Genomic DNA, 13769 nt, shown 5'->3' with positions numbered 1-13769 from the left:
CCAGGTTGGACAAAGCCTTGGGTGGCATAGTTTAGTGTGAGGTGTGGCAGGGGGGTTGGAACTAGATGATCTTAAGGTTCTTTCCAACCCTAACTATTCTATGATTCTATGATTGTAAGGTACATGGCAAAACCATGAAATTCACTCAATGACTTCTACTAAGAAATTAAATATCTCCCATCAAATATGTAGCTGACACTTGGCTTTGGGAGCTGAGGCTAATAATTGCATTTATTTTTCTGCAGGTAATCCAGATCTTTGAGGCTATAACCTGATTAAAATGATGAAAGAGCACAGATGATAGATATTTGCAAAAGTTAACATATCCTCTACTTAAGGACCTACTCAAAGAAATAGGGATTTATCTCTTTCATAAGTGAAAACAATATTAGTAGAATGTTACTAGAAAGTTTCTCTATATCTTCCTTTTCCCTCTAGCTTGGATGTGATCAAAATTTTCTAACAACCAATTTCTGCAGTCATATCCTGTATTTGAATTTCTCTTGAGCTTCAGTGTTAATTGTTCCTTTGCTGACTACGGATACTCCATAAGTATGCTGGGAAAACTGGAACTACATTCTGACAAAAATACCTGGAGCAATGAATAAGTATGATAAAATGCTTTTCGAAGCATTTGAATTCTAGTAATCTGTAATTAAACCTCTTAATCATTCAATAACATTCATGTTGAGCAAAATACCTCATACCCTATGTACTAATCGCAACCTGAACAGGAAAAAAGACAAAGTGGTTCTCTGGTGCTCCAGGGTATAGACAGATCTACAGAAATCCTCTGAAATGCTTCATTTGTAATCTTGGGCAGAAATTGATTTTATGTATACAAACATATTATCTTCAGTGCTTCAATGAAGGTGTATTTCCAACATGTTATAAAGCAGCATTAAGCTTTAAAACTTGAATTATTAATTTTTATTATTATTATGCTTTTTATAATTTATAATGCTTATTATTAATGCTTTAAGACATTCTTATGCCTATAAATAACAAAAACTATATAAAAATTCTTATGTTTAATATAATTCATTTACATGGCATTTCTGTAGAGAGGTGTAGCTGTACGATACACTTCATCTGAGTAGGTGTTAAGCTTATCTCTGAAACAGCATAAATTTGGCTGTTTTAAACTAAGTGCTTCAATTATTTGTGTTGGCAGATACAAGCTTCAAGTGCTTTCTTGAGAATGCTGCTCCAAATGAATGTCACAATGCCTGAAGATGAGGGCCATGAAAAAATACTACTTGAAAATGTACACTAACATTTTTTTTTAAATTCTTCACTAGAGTTTACACAGAATGTAGGTTTATTGAGTGGTGTATATGAATTTTCTACCCAGAAGGCTAGTGTGATTCTTGTATACAGTTACTAAATATTTATATATCAGAAAGAGAAAAACAGACTAGAAGACCTGCAGAATACCGGCACTGTAAGACAATCTTTCTATAAACAACAGTAGCAAGTTAATAGTCAATAATATGATAAATAGTGAATTAGATGCACTGACTATTGCAGTAGCAGCAGTGACATTCCATATTCATCTGAAGCTATATATACAGGCAGCATTGACAGCAAGATATCCTTAACAGTTCTGTGTAAGTGTCATCTGCTTATCAACCCATATATAGACTTGTTGGCCTACAAGACATAGAATAAATCCTCCCTTTTCTACTGTGTTTGAGAAAAGAACTGATGCAAAGCTTCTTGAAAAAAAAAATTGAATAACTGAGGTGTCATATGCAAGATTTTTACAGGTACATCTGAGACAAGTACACCGATGATTATACTCCTGCTGCTTCAGGATTATACTCCTACTCCATCTGTATTTGATATGACTTTGACATGTAAAATCACACAAAACTGTATAGGTGAATTTGATAATTCTTGTGCTAATTTAAAGTTAATTACAGAATATTTTATTTTGTTTTAAATAATGAATTGTCTTTATTAACAAATATGAAACCACTGTTTAAATCTCTAGAACCATCAAATTCTTTATATAAAACCTGTACTAGAACTGAAAAGCATTTGTAGTTTCTGAATAACTTCTAAAATAAAACTTGGTGTAATTTCATTAAATAAACAATCCCTCCCTCAAATACACAGCTTACAACGGCATAATGAAATACATATTTGTTATAAATCACAACAAGTATTTTTAGTTGTGAATTAATTTGGACATTAAGATATTGATATTGTGTCATTGTGTTATGCTTACTTCTACTGCAAGAAAGGGAATACAGAGTTCACTGTTATTCTTGGAGGCAAATGCTGAGTGCTCTAGCTGAGCTTTTCAGTACTGAGGAAGTGTTGTACACGTTCGTGCCCAAGACAGGATAGGTGGTGCTCAAAAGACAAGAGCTATTGTGTGGAGCTGGACAACTTCCGTAGAGCGATTTTATGGGAGAAACTGTTTTCAAGTAGTTACTTGCTGCTTTAAACACGTCTTCCTTTCCACTGGCTGGTATGATCGTGTTGTTTTAGAAAGCACAAATACCTTCAAGGCATGAGTCTCAACTGTGTTTAATGTCAAACTTTTCACACACCTTTGCCACTGATACTATAGAATACTAGAAACCCAGAAAAAAATGTATTTCTTATCTTATGGAATACCTTTTATATCAATTAATTGGCAATGCCTTAATGCGTGCAGCAGTTTAAATCACCAGAATTACCTAGACTTGATTGTGACATTGAAGAGACTTTACACCTCTTGTACAACATTCTTGCTTCCCCATATTCTCTACACACTGTAAAGAGGTAATCTGCATTTCTGCAGTAACTATGTAACTTCAATTCTTATAAATAAGACAGAAATATGATTTACATGTTACTATCACCGGAAATCACAGCAAATCTTTTTATGCTTCTGCATTTAAATGTGTTGGCTAACTCAAAAGGAAAAAATAAGGTGAAAAAGCAAACTGAATTTTGTCAACATAATCCCTCTGTAGCAAAGGGATGTCTTGCGTTTTCAGGAAAACAGAAACCAAAGAATTCTTTCTGAATAGAAACCATTCCAAAAGATAAATACAGCAAATATTTCTGTTAGTCAGGATATCTGAAGGAGAAAAAAAGTAATAACAATTTCTTTGGCATAATTATCTGACATCTCATCTTCAGAAACATTCACACCAAAAAGTCTTTGCTAGAATTTACATTATAGATCTGTTCTCCCTCAGTTACTGTCAGTTTTGTGTGCACTATTGAATTTGTAGGTGAGGAGTTTTTTCTTGTTTAATTATTAGTTTTCCTAGAACTCTCTAGACCAACCTTTTACTCCCAAAACATTTAAAAATTGGAAAACTTCATAGGAGAGGGCAGTATCAACTAGTGTTTTTGAAGGAGAATATACGTGTTCTAGGCATGGACATTGGGATGACTTGATGAAGCCTGCTTGATTTGCCCTGTCCTGGTTTAGCAGTAGCAGTCATTTTTTCTACTGGTGCAGTGCTGTGTTTTGACTTTTGGCCTGGGAATAATAATGATAAAGCCGATGTTTTCAGTTGTGGGTCAGAATGTTTACCCTGAGCAAGGACTTTGTGAGTCTCATGCTCGGCCAGGGAGGAGGAGAAGCCAGGAGGAAGCAGGGACAGGACACCTGACCCAAACTAGCCAAAGAGGTATTCCATACCACAGCACGTCATGCCCAGGAGGTATAACTGAGAGTTCCTGGAAGGGCTGGATCATGGCAGGGTGGGGGTGAGGTACCAGTTGGTGAGCGGTTGTATTCTCTTGCTTGTTATTTCCTTTATCATTATTACTATTAGTGGTAGCAGCAGTGGTTTGTGTTATACCTTAGTTATTAAACTGTTCTTATCTCAACCCGTGGGAGCTGCATTCTTTTGATTCTCCTCCCCGTCCCTCCAGAAGCGGAGGGAAGAAAGGTGGGGGGGGAAGTGGACTGCGTGGTTCTGATTTATGGCCTGGGCTTAAACCACGACAGTTCTATTTTGGCGCCCAACGTGGGGCACGAAGGGTTGAGATAACGACAGATCTGATCGAGGCACAATGCTGATTTATTGGCTCTCAAAGTTGTTCTTTTCGATATCACAGTTTCAGTATGCTGTAGCTTACTTAGAGCCGGTATTTGCTGTGTTAGTGTTTATCAAGTGTGGGCCTTGGGCTAAGGTTCTTGTTTCATTGTACTTTATGGTAATGACTTGTAATGCGGGGGGGCTCCGGCAGCAGGGCGGGATGGACGTGGCCGTGGACTTGTACCTGGCCGTCCTGCTGCTCTCCACTGTCCTGGCCCTCGTCCTCGCGTCCGTCTTTGTGAGGCTGCGGGGAGCTGAGGGGGAGCGGCCCCGGGAGCCGGCGGCGGCCGAAGCGGCCCGGGAGAGCGGCTCCGGCGATCAAGCGGCGGCGGGAGCGGGGCCGGAGGCTGGGAAGGAGGCGGCTGCCGAGGAGGGGAAGGAGGCGGCTGCCGAGGAGGGGAAGGAGGCAGCTGCCGAGCAGCGGGAGGAGGCGGCGGAGGAGCCGAGCCCCACAGCCAAGCCCAGCCCCGCGGCGGCCGAGAGCATCCCCCAGCAGCCGTCTGCCGAGCCCCGTGAGCCTGAGCCGCAGGAGGATGCAGGAGACCCCGCAGCACTTTCCAGCAAGGCAGAGGAGGAAGATCTGGACTCGGAAAAAGAGAAGCTGGTGGTGAGAGAGCCTTCAAGCACAACAGCTACACCAGCCCCAGTGACAAGTACAGCAGCAGCATTTGAGAGTTTTGAAGGTTTTGAAAGGCCTTTGGGTACCCTTGGGACCTGCCTGCTGATTGTGATGGGGATCACCATGTTGGCACACACACAGAGTGTGTTCTACCCACGACCATTTTGTCTGATCCCGAGAGTTAAGCAGAGTCAGGTTTGGGTCTTATCTGGGTTAAGACAATACAGGGGGACCGAGAGGTTTTCCCCAAGGCTGGACAGTCATGAGTGTTACGGTGTGTGGGACAGTATGGGCGAGTATCTAATCCACTGGGCCCCTCCAGTGCTTTGGAAGCATCGGAGATGGAAGCCAGCTGTGTGGAGTCCCCGACGACAAGTTGCAGAGACTGCTGCAGGGGAGGGTGAATTATTTTAAGCCTGATGGGCCCATCCATCAGGGCAGAGATGCAACACAGAGATGGACTCATGATCGAGGGGTGGACTTTGCAATGGGCCTCTCCTGCTCTGAAAGACTGTTACAAGAGATGGAGCCCACCATCATGGACTGAATGGACTCAGCAGCTTTATAGGGATTGGTCCGTGCACTAAGATAAGAGTACACTGAGATGAAAGTGATGGTATATTGAAAATGTGGGATCTGAGCATGACGTGAATGGTATGGAATAAGGGGTGGATACTGTCCTGGTTTAGCAGTAGCAGTCATTTTTTCTACTGGTGCAGTGCTGTGTTTTGACTTTTGGCCTGGGAATAATAATGATAAAGCCGATGTTTTCAGTTGTGGGTCAGAATGTTTACCCTGAGCAAGGACTTTGTGAGTCTCATGCTCGGCCAGGGAGGAGGAGAAGCCAGGAGGAAGCAGGGACAGGACACCTGACCCAAACTAGCCAAAGAGGTATTCCATACCACAGCACGTCATGCCCAGGAGGTATAACTGAGAGTTCCTGGAAGGGCTGGATCATGGCAGGGTGGGGGTGAGGTACCAGTTGGTGAGCGGTTGTATTCTCTTGCTTGTTATTTCCTTTATCATTATTACTATTAGTGGTAGCAGCAGTGGTTTGTGTTATACCTTAGTTATTAAACTGTTCTTATCTCAACCCGTGGGAGCTGCATTCTTTTGATTCTCCTCCCCGTCCCTCCAGAAGCGGAGGGAAGAAAGGTGGGGGGGGAAGTGGACTGCGTGGTTCTGATTTATGGCCTGGGCTTAAACCACGACAGCCCTTAGGGAATAAATGTGAAAAACAGACATCTAGCTATGTTCAGTTAAATCCCTGGTTTGTGTGAAACACGAATATTGCTGAATAAGTCTGTAAACATCTTTAATCAAGCTCTGACTTCTGACCAAATTAAAAGCATCTGTCCATGCAAAAAGGCCTTGAACTAAAGGTATTCCAATACTTGGTCTACTGCCCAGTTCTTGTTAACTTGAGTCTCACCTACTTCTCTGATACATTCATCTCCTCCTGCTGGTTAACAGCAATAGCTGTTTGGTCTGATGTAATAATTTGTCCTGAACTTAGGGTGTCATTTCAGTCTGATACAATGATGCTTGGACACAGTAAACATCCATTGAATTTGTATGGTTATCATGTCTCTGTTTTAGCTTCAGAAGCTTCAGGACCTCCTCCAAATAACATAATGGCAAAGCAGGAGCAAAATTTTAACCTCTGAGCCATTACACAGCTTTGTTCCATTTTCTTGGAAATCTGGAATTTCAGACATACATTGGGTTTATTCAATTTAACCTTAACTGTTTTGTAATCCTTATTTGATTACTCATGAACTATACATGAAGTGAAGTACTTATTTGTAGGTGCCCACATTTCTGGTTTTTACAGTAGATTCACATCTGAACTGTTGAATTTGAAGGGTGACAGAAGTAAATCTGGAATAAATTATGGGTTTTCATGATATCTTTATAGTTCATTGCTAAATTTCTGGGTCATTGCTGGGTTTATTTTTTTTTCTCAAATGAGATAAAATCTGATTAGCTAACTGTAATTTAGAGGAATGTAAGAGATATGCACCCTGTTTTAAAAAGGCAAAGCAAGTAATAAACCTTCTAATTCATCTCAATAATTTGAACAAGTAATTCAGTGTTATTAGTCTATAATGAAGCATATCAAAATGTTGCTTATCATCTTAAAACTGTAAGAAATTAAAACCTGACTTTTCTTATTGCATGTATGTGTTAATAATAATGGGCCTGATGCAGTATACATACAGCATACGACTAGCTCGGTTATTAGTTCATTTGCTAGTAGAATATTCAGTCCTGTGAGCTCCATGTTGCACAATACGTGCAAGAAATTACTGTGTGCGTGTGTGATCACATTCTGCTTGCAGAATACATGCATATTTTTTCTATTGCACATTCTCAAGCGTTCCTCACCAGGCTTCCAAAACCTCTTCTAAGGCATGGGGGCGTTTCCTCCTGGTTGTTTTGATGTTTGATCAAGTTCAGTCACCTCAAACGTTTATAGCTAAGCCTGAAGGGAAAACATACGAGTTACGAGTCCCACCTTGCTTAGGTGTGTTTGCACGGCGGAGGTTTGAAGCCATACCCCGAGTTTTGCCTCGAATTTCCAACTCGCGCGAAGGCAGCACTTGAAGGAAAGCTCCATGGCAGCCCCCCCCCCGGCCTCACCTCAGAAATTCCGCCTAGCGCTGGGTTGGGCCAGGCCGAGCAGCAGGGTTAGCCCGGCACGGCCACCGGCAAGGTGCGCTCAGAGAAGGTATCTGACAGCGGGCGGCGGTCACCGCCTGGGCCGAGAGTGACACAGCGAGAGACGAGGGTAGGGCACCACGGAGCGGGTTACCTCAGCCCTGGGCAGAGACCCCCAGCCCCAGAAACCAACCAAGCACAAGGGGCCCCCCCGCTACGAGGGCGCGAATACCCGGATGCAGCCACCCCGCCCGCGCCTCCCACACGTGTGAGGCGGCCGCAGAGCGCCCGCGCGCGCGGCTTCCCCGCCCCCGCGCTAACCGCCGGGGTACGCACCCCGCCACCCCCCCTGAGGGCGGTCCCGGCCGCAGAGCTCGCGAGAGGACATGTCCGCAGCGGCGGCGGGCTACGGTGAGGCAGAGAGAGCGGGCGGGAGCGGCGGGGTGCGGGTGGACGGTGCTGGCGCTGCTCTGCCGCGATCCTTCATGCGGGGTCCGGGGGGGTGAGGGGGGGAGCCCCGTCACGTGACGGGCGGGGTGGCCTCGGTGCCGCCGCCGCAGAGGGGCCAGAGGGCGGCGAGCGGCCCTCACGAGACAGCGGTACCCGCCTGGCCTGCGGTGGGCTGCGGGCCGGCCCCGCCCGCGAGTGGCCGCCGTGCGCGCTGCCACAGCCATCTTAAGGAGGCTGAAGTGTGTGGGATCACGCCTCGCTGCCCTGGCTCGGCGCCAGTCCCTCGCTGCCGGAGTGAGGCAGGGCAGGGTCCCCACAGGGCCGGGTCCTGGCGACAGGGCTGAGGGCGGCCGCGTCCCCTTAGCCGGGCGGCTGCGCGGGTGCTGCCCCTGCGGTACCGGCACCTCTCGCATCGCGTTCGGAGATCTGCCCGACCCGGCTTCTGCCGAGACCACGCTGACAGACTTGCTTTCTGTTGCACTGCGGCCGCGGATTTTTATTATTAGTATTGTTATTTTTATTATTAGTAGCTCAGTAAAGCACACAAAATGCCGGGAGAGGTACGGGGACTGCGAGTAAGAAGGTATAACTGCAGGGCCTGGCCTTAAAAATAAGTGCATTGAAATGAAAGCTTTTTCCTTTTCGAAGTAGTGAAGTCCGAAGCCAGTGAGACCGCTGGCCTTGGTGACCCACATCACACAACCACGGTGTGTGTTCCCTTACCAGTTAAAAGAGCAGATGCCCTTAGACCAGGTTGTTAAAGATTTTGGTTTGTTATGTATGAAATACAGAGATTTTAGATGGCGCTTGGTTGGAAAGTAACAAGTGTGTGTCTGCAGCAGTTGTATGCGCAGATCTGTCTCAGGTGCCCTTAAATCGACACGTGTGAGAGTGACGCTCTTTGGAATGGAGGGAGCAAGGCAAAGAGCTGTGCTGCAGTGCCTTTCCTTTGTGCCAGCAAATACGTTTGCCTTCATTCCGTTTGTATGGGGTTTGTACTGGTTTCTAAGTGTGCAGAGTAGAAAACTGCTGTTATGTGCAGTCCAGAGAGGTAATACTGGGACTTTATGGCTGCAGCAGGCAGTGTAGCTGAAATAGAAGCTACAGGATTAAAAACAAACAAAAAAAGATTTAATCACGAAGTAAATATTAAAAATCTACCTTTTCATGCATATCATACAGGCAGCACCATGAAATCTCATGGCTGTCAGTAAGTCCAAAAGATTTACACTACCATCAGTCACCTTTTAAGAAAAACTCAGCTTACACCATTCTGAGTACAGCATGTTCTAAAGTTCTTGTTTATAAGAAGGCAATTATATTTCTTCCTCACACTAGATCTTTCCCTTCATGATGGAAAAATGCCCAGGTTTTGAATTAATTGATGTTTTAAAGCCTTCAACAAGGCGCAGCTGGCATTTCATGAGATTATTTTCTTAATGTTTGACATGTTATCTAGTTCCTTCCTGAAGTTTTCTTTCCTGTGTAATTAGTTAGGGCAAATTATGATTTTTGTGGTATAAACTTGCATTCAAAGTTCGGCAGAGTGATGTGTGGTAATCACACCAGTTATAAAGAAAATAAAAGCATGTGGAAGCTGAAAGTCCTTGGTACGTTATTGGAAGTGCAGAGCAACTTTGTTAGTTTGGCTGTATTTGGAGAAATGTGCAACACTGACCTTGATACAGGTGAATTTTTAAGAGCAGTCATACAGTAACATGAAAATCACCTTAATATTTACCTTTTTTGATTTACAGGCTTCTATTGAATGAGTTACTATTATAAACAAGCTTGAAAGGTGGAGCTTAATACACAGATATTCAAACAAATTTAGGGTTTTTATGTGTAAAATGTTCAATGAATTGTAGCCCTTGCTTGTTAGCCTAGAAATCAAACAAGATAATTGATGAAATTATGGATTAATATGATATTGAATAGGAAATATATATACTTAGTTATGGGTTTGGGCATTTTGTTGTGTTTTTTTAAACAGTGTTTAGATAAGTTTGAAAGGAAGAGGGAATACCTTTTATTGTAGGCCATTTCTTTTTTTAGATCTTTTGGTGTGCCTTTTTGGTCTTGGAACCTCTTCCTCTTGTGTTTTGGATTGTTTTTTTACATGTTTAGATTTTAACCTTTTCCACTGATATGTATAGAAACCATCACAGTAGCCTCAGCCTTTGGGCATGCAAACTTTTAGATGAAGAAAACCCCCTGCTTGTTAGGATTCATCTTGGAACAAAAGCAACATTGTATGGCTGAGCAATGTGTGGGACCTCTTAGGCCAACACTGATGGGTTCAAACTCAAACTGTAAAACCTCATTAATGTTGTATGAAACAGCATGTAATAAATGCCAGCCTTAAAGATAACTGATTTTCTTTTTAACTTTTCTAAATTTGGCGTGCAGAAGTTTTGCATTGACATAATCATATGTGTCTGTAGATACATATATGTACACACATGCTCTAAAACATAAATGAAATGTCGATGACAGAACAAACATCGGTTTTTGTCATAGCAAAAAGCCAAAATGTGGTTATGGACATTTTCCTTTTTTGTTTAGAAAGGCTCCTTTGTATTGGAATCTGTAGAAAGCTAATATATATTTCTTTTATGGAATGACGTTATAGTGCGTAGATGTAATTGGTGCTTAAACTTCCAAGTGTGAAGACATTCGAGCTCTAATAAACTGGACTTGAAGGAGCTAAGACTGGTCTTATATATTGCAGCTGAATTAAAAGGAGTACTTGTTCTTGCCAGAGGTAACTGGAAAGACAAATAATTAGTGTGTTAGAATTTGAGTAGTAATACAAAAGGTGCTAAAAAATTACCTTGAAATTAGTTTAAGTTTTTTTTGACCTGGTAAGATACTTTAGCATCCCCGATATTGAAAAAAAATTAGAAAGAACAACTTGTATTCTTAAGGTTTAAATTTCATAAGTGGAATACAGTATGCATATTTTAAAATAAAGAATTCTTGAGGCGTTTTTGTGATTTTTGTTTTTCCTATCTTTACTTTCTAATTGACCAGAAATGTGCTGAAACAGACTACAGAAGGAGGCTAGAGATACGAGGTAAGTGCTGTATCTTACGCTAAAACTTTCTAGTTACAGGGGTTTTTTATAAAGCCGCTACTTATAGTGAGCAGTCTCACTTTAAATTGTGCTGGGTTTATAATCCTGTTAAAATGGAAGGTGTTCCAGAGGATATGTTCTCATACAAACAGGAATTTGGATATCTGTACTACCTGTGTTATACAAGCTAACAGTAAGTTATTGTGATGGTTTTGGTTTGCCATTTGATAGGAGTTGTTTTTAATCACCTCTTAGAATTTTGACTTATTAAATAGTCTTATGTTGATTAAATGATATTTTCTCTTTTTTAAATGACTGTAATGCTTGCAAACCTTTACAAATTATGTTAGACTTTTTCTAAATGTTAATAGTTTTTGTATTGGTAGGTAAAACTTTGGCCTCTATAGCATTTTGTTGATTTTTGATTCAGGCTAGTACCAGCATAGCACCAAAGCGTGTCACAGCACTTCCAAAGTGCACCAGACTCAATGTGTTTTGATTAAATAAATCCAGGTATAATGAGGAGAGGAAACTTCCTTCTTGAAGGGAGTAATGAAGAATGTTTAATGGCTGCTGATAGAATTCTGTTTCAGTAGGTATTAGGAAGGGCCTCAAGCAGCTTAGTAAAATAATGAACTTGGGTTATGTCAACTAAAACGTTTCCATTTCTGAAACTGCGTGCCTCTCATGTTCAGCTGATACCTCAGTGGTGAAAATTGTAATCCGACCCCCTCCCTCATCATCTTTTGTATGGGGAAAAAGGGCTTTGTTGGGGCGAAGGGGTTGCTTTATTTCAGAATAACCAAGACAGAGCATCAAGCTTAAAGCCTCCTTAATAATTTCTACTGAGGCCCCTCTAAGATGAACTAGAGCATTGGCTCCACCTCTACAGAAAAAAACAGGCAGTGCGCACAACTTCCATGGCTAACTGCTCCAGAGAAGAGAGGAACAGCAAGATGTACAAAACTTCCTGGATATCCACAGAAGGTGGGATATATCTGGAGCATTGATGTATTCCAGTGAAGCCCAGAACTGTAGGGGTAGGTAAAAAATTAGCAGCTGGAAACACTTAAAGACAGGGGAGCTTCCTTTAACCTGAAGGTAAAGTGTGCTTTAGGATTGCATTCAGGCTATGTAAAGAAGGGCTGGTTTGATTAGACTTGGCAAACCAGTTCGTTTCATGTCCCTGCTTAGTAAATCTGCAGCCTTTGTTTCTTGCTATGAATATAGCTGTTACTTTTTTAGCAGCATGCCTAAAAAAAGAGATCAGCAACTGAAATTAAGCCTGTTCACACTTGACAGCCATGAATGTTTCATGTTTGCTTCCTTAAATGAAATTATTCTGTGTTGTATTCTGAAACAATATTGCTGCCATTGTTTCTTCAGCATTTTTATCACCTGAAGTTCAAGAGCCTAAATTGCATTCCATTAATTATGGAATAAAACTTTTTCAAACTTTTGATCTGCATTAAAGATTGACAGCTACTATAAAACTACTCTTTGGGGTTGTTGAGGCTTTGTTGGAACCACAGCCACAAAAATCTTCCATATCCTGAAACTCCAAAGCAAATGCACATTACAGAATTTATTAAAGTGTTCGGATTACTGTTATTAAATCCAGATGTTAATGTAACGGGTTTGCACTTGTGCAATAAACTGAATCTCTGTGATTGTTGACTCAGTAGACAGTATTTTAAGGTTTCATGTTTGGGTACTTGGCTAAAGCCATTAATTAAATGTTTGAAAACTGGCTTAAACCTGGGCATAAGGCCAAAAGCAACAAAGTAAGAGAAGTCATGGTTAAGCTCATTTTTGATCTTCACACTGACTAGTGAAATACAAATGAACAAAAACACTAAAAGACAAAACCCACTGGTTTTCTACCCTTCTCCAACTGTGAATTTATGAGATAATAGGCCCAAATTTATATCTCTGAAAAGGTTGGACAATTACATTTTCATTTCCACTTTCTGTTTCTAATGTCAGAAGTCTGTTGGAGCGCAGGGGAACGGTTTGCTGAAAACTTGATTACAAATTCTAGAGACATGAAAATTAGTTTGCCAGTCATTCTTTATTAGAAATGTAAAAGAAGTAGCTCATAAAAATTTAGCAGAGAAACTCGTTAATAGAATTCAAGTTAGCATGTTCCAGTGAAGTCCAGTTAATACCCATAAATGGTTCTTGTATATCATGAAGTGGTAAGTTTCTAAGTATTTCCTATACAAAAAGCAAAATAAAATAGAAGAAGCATAGAATGTGAGCTACTGCCATTCTCTGTAATTACAGTGCTGGCTCAATTCCTAATTTTGTTCCCCTTTTTTGAAAATGAAAATGTATTGTTTGGTAAAGTTGTAATCCAGAGAAGCTTTAAGCATGCATTTATGAGACTAACTGGGCTGCAGAAAATGGAACACATGCTCAAAGCTTTTCAGGATTTAGAACCATGTGTTAGTAAAGCTTCAGGAAAGTAATAGTTGTGATTTAACATAAGCAAAGAAATCTGTGTATGAATGTCACTTTTACATTGACAGATTTTCAGTGTAAATTGTGAATTATATTTTTAGTAAGTGTTTATACTTAAATGTTATGTGGAACAACACATGATGTCACCATTACCTCATTTTGTGTTTTAAAACATTGTGTAAGTTGTATGTGCTACCAGTATTTTGTATGTTGTGAATGAGCCATCTTCCTCAGCACGTTTTGTTCTTGGATGTAAGTGCCTTTGGAAGTGTGAAAGCAAAGGAGTGTGTTTGTGCTTCTGTAATCTCTCCTTGGTGGTAATTGAGCAGACAAGGGCCTCGGAATGTGGGTCCTTCAAAAGTGAAGCTTGCTGAATGTACTGAGATAACTATACAGAAATTAATGGGATCTTTATGTTCATTGGAGTTGGTCTGAGGCATTCCCTTTT

At 41.4% G+C, this 13769-nt stretch overlaps 1 protein-coding gene across 1 annotated transcript in view; it reads left to right on the top strand.

Annotated features, from left to right (window-relative positions):
- Positions 1-7696: 7696 nt before the first annotated feature.
- Positions 7697-13769, top strand: part of LOC308221656 (uncharacterized protein) — a 42629-nt gene continuing 36556 nt past the window's right edge. Inside the window, exons 1-2 of the mRNA XM_080618823.1 lie at positions 7697-7743; positions 10816-10858. The gene's annotated coding sequence lies outside the window, so the exon portion shown is untranslated. The remainder of the gene's footprint in view (positions 7744-10815; positions 10859-13769) is intronic.

The sequence above is a fragment of the Psittacula echo genome (assembly GCF_963264785.1).
Source record: "Psittacula echo genome assembly, chromosome: 5".
Classification (NCBI taxonomy): domain Eukaryota; kingdom Metazoa; phylum Chordata; class Aves; order Psittaciformes; family Psittacidae; genus Psittacula; species Psittacula echo.
Note: the sequence above shows the minus strand (reverse complement) of the source record. Positions and strands in the feature narration are given on the sequence as shown.